This window comes from Solanum dulcamara, chromosome 9 (assembly GCF_947179165.1).
Source record: "Solanum dulcamara chromosome 9, daSolDulc1.2, whole genome shotgun sequence".
Lineage (NCBI taxonomy): Eukaryota > Viridiplantae > Streptophyta > Magnoliopsida > Solanales > Solanaceae > Solanum > Solanum dulcamara.
Window position 1 is genome coordinate 10,298,869 of NC_077245.1, and position 6,542 is coordinate 10,305,410.

The following is a 6,542-nucleotide window of genomic DNA, read 5'->3' on the forward strand; positions in this document are numbered from 1 at the left end:
AATAGTTTATATATTTATATTATAAACATTGACCAATGATATCCATATATGACAAATTTAGTACTCACTATAAAATTGTCACGATCCCGACTCACTGTGATTGGCACCCACACTAACCCTCCGGTGGGAGAACCATTATTACAGTCCAAACAACAGCAATGACAAGAGATAAAACGAATTAAAATTGCGAAAGCAGGTTTAAATACTTAAAATAAGACAGAGTTTTCATAAACTCAGAAAATCTAGTCAACAGCTCAAAAGATGTGAGAATTAACACCTAGGACCTAAAGGTCGATGTACCAAAACTCTGATAAAACAACATAGCTAGGAAAGGGGATACAACCCCAAAAGTCACAAAAACAAATAAACAATGAAGTCTGAGTCCTGAAAGTGTTACAACCCATATTTTTGTACATTTGGACATTTGGAATAATTGTAACAAGTGAAGGATAATGATACGTTTTGGTCTTGTTTGATACATAAGTTGGTTATGGAATTTTGGAGATGGAAATATTGAAAAAAAAAAGAATAAGGAAAAAAAAAAAAAAATATATATATATATATATAAGTTGGAAGTTCACAAAATGTAGTTTATGAAAACATATGGGCCAAGGGATTGAGCTTTGAAAGAAATCAAAATAATAAGAGAGGCCCAACACAAGGAAAGGGCCCAAGTCTTGGAACTTAGCCCATTAATTAAGTGGCTTATATATATATATATGTTGATGACTTTTAAGTCATATTTATCCATTAAGTTTTCTTTATCAACAAGAGGATTCAAGAGAGTTCTAGAGAGAAAGGAAGAGAAGAAACTTGAAGCTAGAGAAAGAATAGGTTCGGCCAAGGAAAAAAAAGGTAAGTCTCCGATTTTGCTTCGTGAATTAATTATCTAGGGTGTACCAGGGTGTTATGAAGGTATTGGTAATGAAATTTTATGGTTTGGAGCAGCCCAAAACGTCACCGAACAGCCCCAAAGTTTTAGCCGCGCTAGGAGAGCTTCCGAGGCAAGTTTTGGAGAGTTTCGGTAAAGGTAAGGTCTCTCCTTTAAAATTGGAGTTTATGATGTTGTTATGAGGTGTATTACGTGTCCTAAATATGGCTGGAAGCAGAGAAAATGTATAAGGGGGCATGATGCTGGAAACTACTAAATTAAAGTCGTAGTAGCTAAATCGAAGTCGCGTAGTGTATGGTCGTTGAGGCGCTGCGGGTGCAGCTGGTTGGATTGTATGTTGCAGGGCTTTAAAGTATTTTAAAAAGGGTGTGGTTGCTGCTGGTTGCAGCCACACGACCCCCCGTTTGGTATGGTTAAAGATTTTACGAAATAAAGGTTAAAAACTCTATTTTGGTATCGTAGTTTTATGCTAGTTGTTTGGAGCTTGTGTTGTGTAAAGTTGAGGTGATTTGATTGTATATATACTGCTGGTTGTTGTTGTTGATATGATTGTTGAAATGGTGGCCGAGTTGAGATCTCGGGGATGGTGTATTTATAGGGGAGATGCTGCCGAAATTTCGGCAGATTAGAAGTTAATTTGTTTGAAGGATTAAGACGAGTATATGGTAATGAATCTAATGACTATGTCAACTCTCTTGAATGTAGACTAACAAGTTGGAAGAATAAGAAAAGCTAGTAAAGCGCGGTACAGGTATGTAAAGCTAATCGTTCCTTCTTTTGGCATGTCTTTGGTATAAGTATGTAAGGCTTACCCTTCTTTTTCAAGGCATGATTCCGATGTTATGGTTTCATAAGTGCTTCCATATATTCTTTGTTTTCAAAAGCTAGGTGTCAATGGTCCCAAGGAAATGACTACTTTTTCCTATAACCCGTTAATGTTTTCCAAAATGTCTATAGTTTCCCAAAACAAAGGTTTACAATATTACAAGCTTTTATGGCAATGACGATGGATATGTTTTACAACGACATTAATGATGTCGAGGATGAGAATATGTCTATGATGGCTAAGATAAGAACGGCTTCATGTATGTAATGTTTACTCTTCTTTCTCTTGGCATGTTTTGACATAAGTATATAGAGCTACACTTTCTTTTGGCATAATTTTTATGAAACAAGTATATGTCATTTTGTACAATTTCAAGGAAGTCCTATTCGTAGAGCCACTAGGATGGTCAATTTTCTTGAGTTTCCAAAAGATATTTTTCTCGTGCTTAAATACGTGTATATGATTCCAAAAGTTTTATGTTGATATAATCCATGGTAATTTTTGAAAGGTACTTGATATGACTCTTATCTTGTTTTGTTAATCATAGCTCATTCCGATTATTCTACGAGTCTTGAAAATTGGTCATATGTGCATATGTATACGATTTGACGCCTTATAAGATTGTGACCTTATTCTACGTTCTCTTAATATTATCTTTCGTTGATAGTCTCATCCTATAATAATTGTTCCTTCAAGGTGAGACAAAGCGACCATGGTTAGTCTATAATACAATCAGAGGTTACCGACCTTCCGTCACTCCGATAAATACACGACTTTCATTGGGCTCTCCTGCATGCTGTCTATATGTATATGTATATGTATATGTATATGTGGGATATGGGGAGGTGTATATGTGGCGCTATAGACGCATTCCCACCTGATCAGTTGGAGTAATTTTCATCCTGGACGCGGGATGCCCGGACGCGGGACATATGTGGGCACGCCGACGTTGTTCGGTGATATGACTTCTATTTTCTATGAATATGAACAAGAAATTTTTTTTTATGATAAGACAAGCATGCATGGCATCTGGCCTAAAAGGGCACTCATATGTACAGGTTACTCTCTTATCTCACTATATGTCTATGATTCTACGATATGGTTGTTCATACCTTATGTTCTTTATTATGCTGATTTTCATGTCTTACATACTCAGTACATTACTCGTACTGACCCCCTTTTCTTTGGGGGCTGCGTTTCATGCCACGCAGGTACACCTAGACAAGTAGAAACTACTATAGAAGATGTTCCAGCGGAGTTGGCAACTCCACTTGTTCTGGAGTGCTGTCGAGTCAGAGTTTATACGCTATGATGTTTCATTCGAAGTTAGAGACTTTGCAGACAGAGTCGTGGGTATAGAGTGACAGCTTTGTAAGCGGCGTCACCAACCGATATGTTATTATGTAGTATGTCATGAGTTTATGAGATGATGGATTTTGGATAGCAAGATTCGGAAAGCGTAGCTATGTTTTTCATTTCTTTTTAATGCAAAATTTTAAAGAGATTGAGAATGTAATATGAATTAGCGGGTTCGCTCGGCTCCGAGCACGGGGTTGGGTGCCCATCACACCCTGTTGAGATCGGGGTGTGACAGAAAGAATGACCAGAACAAGGAGAGTTCATGGAAATCTGAAGGAATTGGCTCACCCTTGAACTCTGGTAGCTAATGGTCCTCTATTCTAGGTCTCTCAGCAGCCGACTAAATATGCCTTGTACTCAACAAAGATGGAGCAAGTATAGTATCAGTACACAAAGACAACAATGTACTAGTAAGATCACGCGACTAGCCAGTAAGCGAGACATGAACAAGTAAATACAGCACAGTAAGAACATATATACAGAATAGACTTAATCATTAACAACTCATAACCCGGACCCAACATAATCATAGTTCATCAGTCTCAACTATGATGCATTTTCACATAAGGGTCCTTTTATGAGACCTACAAATGCTTATTATGTGTTGGAATGTGACACCCAATCCAAATGTGTGTCGGAACGTGACACCCGATCCAACGATACAAGTCAGCCACAATCAAAATGAATAGTCAAACTATCATGTCTCCCAAGAACAGGTTCATCACAAATCATTGTCAGTAAATAGTCATTTTGTATAGCTCATTTCATTCTTTCCTATTCATATACATATATGCATACAACAGAGTAATTTAATAGCTACATGAATCACATACGAGAAAACAAGCCATCATCTACCTCGAAATTAAGATTTAACAATTCTAAAGTGCAGAAGCTTTTTCTTTCTGGGTTCATTTAGCTTGTTCTTGGTCTAAAGACAGTAAATACATACAAAGGATCAATATAATGGTCAAATTTATACGGATTACAATATAATTCCCCCTCTTAGACCAACCCATGATCCCAACCCCCATCTAGGGCTATTTCCACAGAGAGGGATAGGTGGAGAAAGAGCTCGTAAAGAGTCTCAAAATCTCCTCTTTCGCCACACACCCTTGTCCCAAGACGCCTTAAAATATATCTTTCACACTAAGTTCAGTTCCGAGAGTTTTACTCACTGAATTCGATTTCGTAAAGCCGTACAGGCTCTGTATCGTCTTGGCTATCAACTGAATAAATCAAAATATAGGTTCAATCCTCCACCCATTTCTGGATCTCCCTGGACCTCACTTGACTGGCTGACTCAGAATTCGTCCAAGTCTGGCCTATACTCAAAATTTTCCAAGTCACTATTCGAAATTTTCTGACCTAGATTCCTTTCCTATTGACTTATCCGTAATGACGGAAAGACATCGTTACAAAAATACTAATATGGTGTACTTATAGACATACATGGGCACATTTATTCGAACTCACAGTTAGAGAGTTAATTGAGTGCGGACTATAAAATTCTTCGATCTTGCCTATTGCACTTCGTGGTAACAAAAGATAGGATCAATTGAATGGCGACATATAGGGCCATCATGACAAGATGCTATTATCATTTACAGCTTAGCTTTTTCAAGATTCAGATTGGAATTGCTTCCTTTTATATCTGGTGGAACCATTGTGGTGGAAAAGATGTTCATTCCTGAAAAAAGAAAACTTTTGTCATAATTTGGGAGAAGGAAATTAACCTAAGAAAAACAAATTCAAATTGGAGCACGTACCCATAACTCACCAATATTCAAAATATATGCTTAGATTTTCATTTGAAGTCGAATTAGTCAATCGAATCCTTGATTTAATTAGTCTTGCTAGCATCAAAAGTAGTACTCTAGAATTTGAAATAATGGAACCATTTGCAGTATTAAATTTAAGAATTGGACCAAAATGTACCTTTCAGAAGTAGTTCCATAGATGACAGATGAATCGAGAATCTGTGGTTGATTAAAAGCATCGTCATAAGATGACAAATCCGCTTTGGTGCTCTCCTCTTCGCTTGACTTCCCTTTGGAACTTAGGCTCATCTTCATGAAATAATACAAATATAACATCGTATCACATAAATTGGAATGGAGTGAAGTATACGTAAATCAATATAAATTAAGTAAAATAGTACGAAGATAATAATTAATTACCTTTCTCTTCATGACAGAAATTAAGAGGCTCTCAAGTCGTTTCTCACATGCATCCAGCTCTTCCATTGATGTCTTCTTCCGGGGATCAGGCTCATACATACTGCATTAAATAAAATAAAATTGGCAATCAATATTCCCCCATAAATTTCATACTAGCGTACACCTTAGTAGTGTATTATCTTAGGGAACAGAAAATAGTATCAAACTTGTGAAAAAGGATGTTGGGAAATACTACTAGACCAGTGCGGGTTCGATGAATTCGATTGCCTTAGGCTCAAATTTTGCATTTATATATGTTTTAAAAAAATCTCTTAATATGTATAGTAAATAAATTATGCAAACTCCAATGAGCTATTTAAAAAAAAATAATTAGAACTCATACATTCAAAATTATAGTTCCACCTTAGCCCCGTACGTACTCTTTAACTTTTTATTGACAGGAAGGCTTTCAAAGTATCCTTTCACGAAAAATAAAGTAGTTGTACTATTGTGTTCAGAGAAGTAAATCAGATGTTCAAAATATGAAAGGAGAAAAACCACTTTATTTATAAAATATTTGAGATCACAATAAATTTTGTGTGTTTTTAAGAAACTTAATCTCCTCGAATACGTATTCGAGGTTGTGGATCACTTCCTCCCAGAATATAATAAATACCTCAAACGCCAACAACTTCATCAAACTAAAAATTAGTAACAAATTGATCACACAAATACACTATATTTTTATTTGTAAGAAGAGATGCGGCAGACAATTCAATGCAGAATAAAATATGAGTAAAAATCTTCTATTTACTACCAACAAAAAGAGCAGTATAAACATACGTTATTTTGTCTTATCAAAAAAGTCAGAATTCATTTAATGTGAAAAAATATTATTCAAATTACATATTTTCTCTTGATATCTTTTGACTTTCGTGAAAAAACTACATTTCTCGTTCTCACTTTTTAAAATCCAACAAAATCACAAAACATATTTTAACACATTTTCATGAAAGAAAACCATTTTGAAAATGTACAAGACTAAATTATAACATTGATATGAAATTTACTAACTGCAATACCAACAAAAGATAAATACTATAATAGATGAACCTTAATTTTTCCTCAGCTACGTGAATTCGTTGTAGCAAAGCATTAAGTTCCTGCCTGAGTTCCTGAGAAAATTAAAGATAAATTAACAAAGAACACCCTCATATAACAAAGAACCTAACTAACTAATAGTTGTTTTAATTGTGTAAAATGGAAACAAATTTTGTTTCCTATTCATATAAAACTAAAACCTGATGAA

At 35.4% G+C, this 6,542-nt stretch overlaps 1 long non-coding RNA gene across 1 annotated transcript; it reads left to right on the forward strand.

Annotated features, from left to right (window-relative positions):
* Positions 1-760: 760 nt before the first annotated feature.
* Positions 761-3,129, forward strand: LOC129903973 (uncharacterized). Its single transcript, XR_008770335.1, has 4 exons — positions 761-855; positions 949-1,030; positions 1,598-1,643; positions 2,930-3,129. It is a non-coding gene; the product is annotated as an uncharacterized LOC129903973 (long non-coding RNA).
* Positions 3,130-6,542: the final 3,413 nt, after the last annotated feature.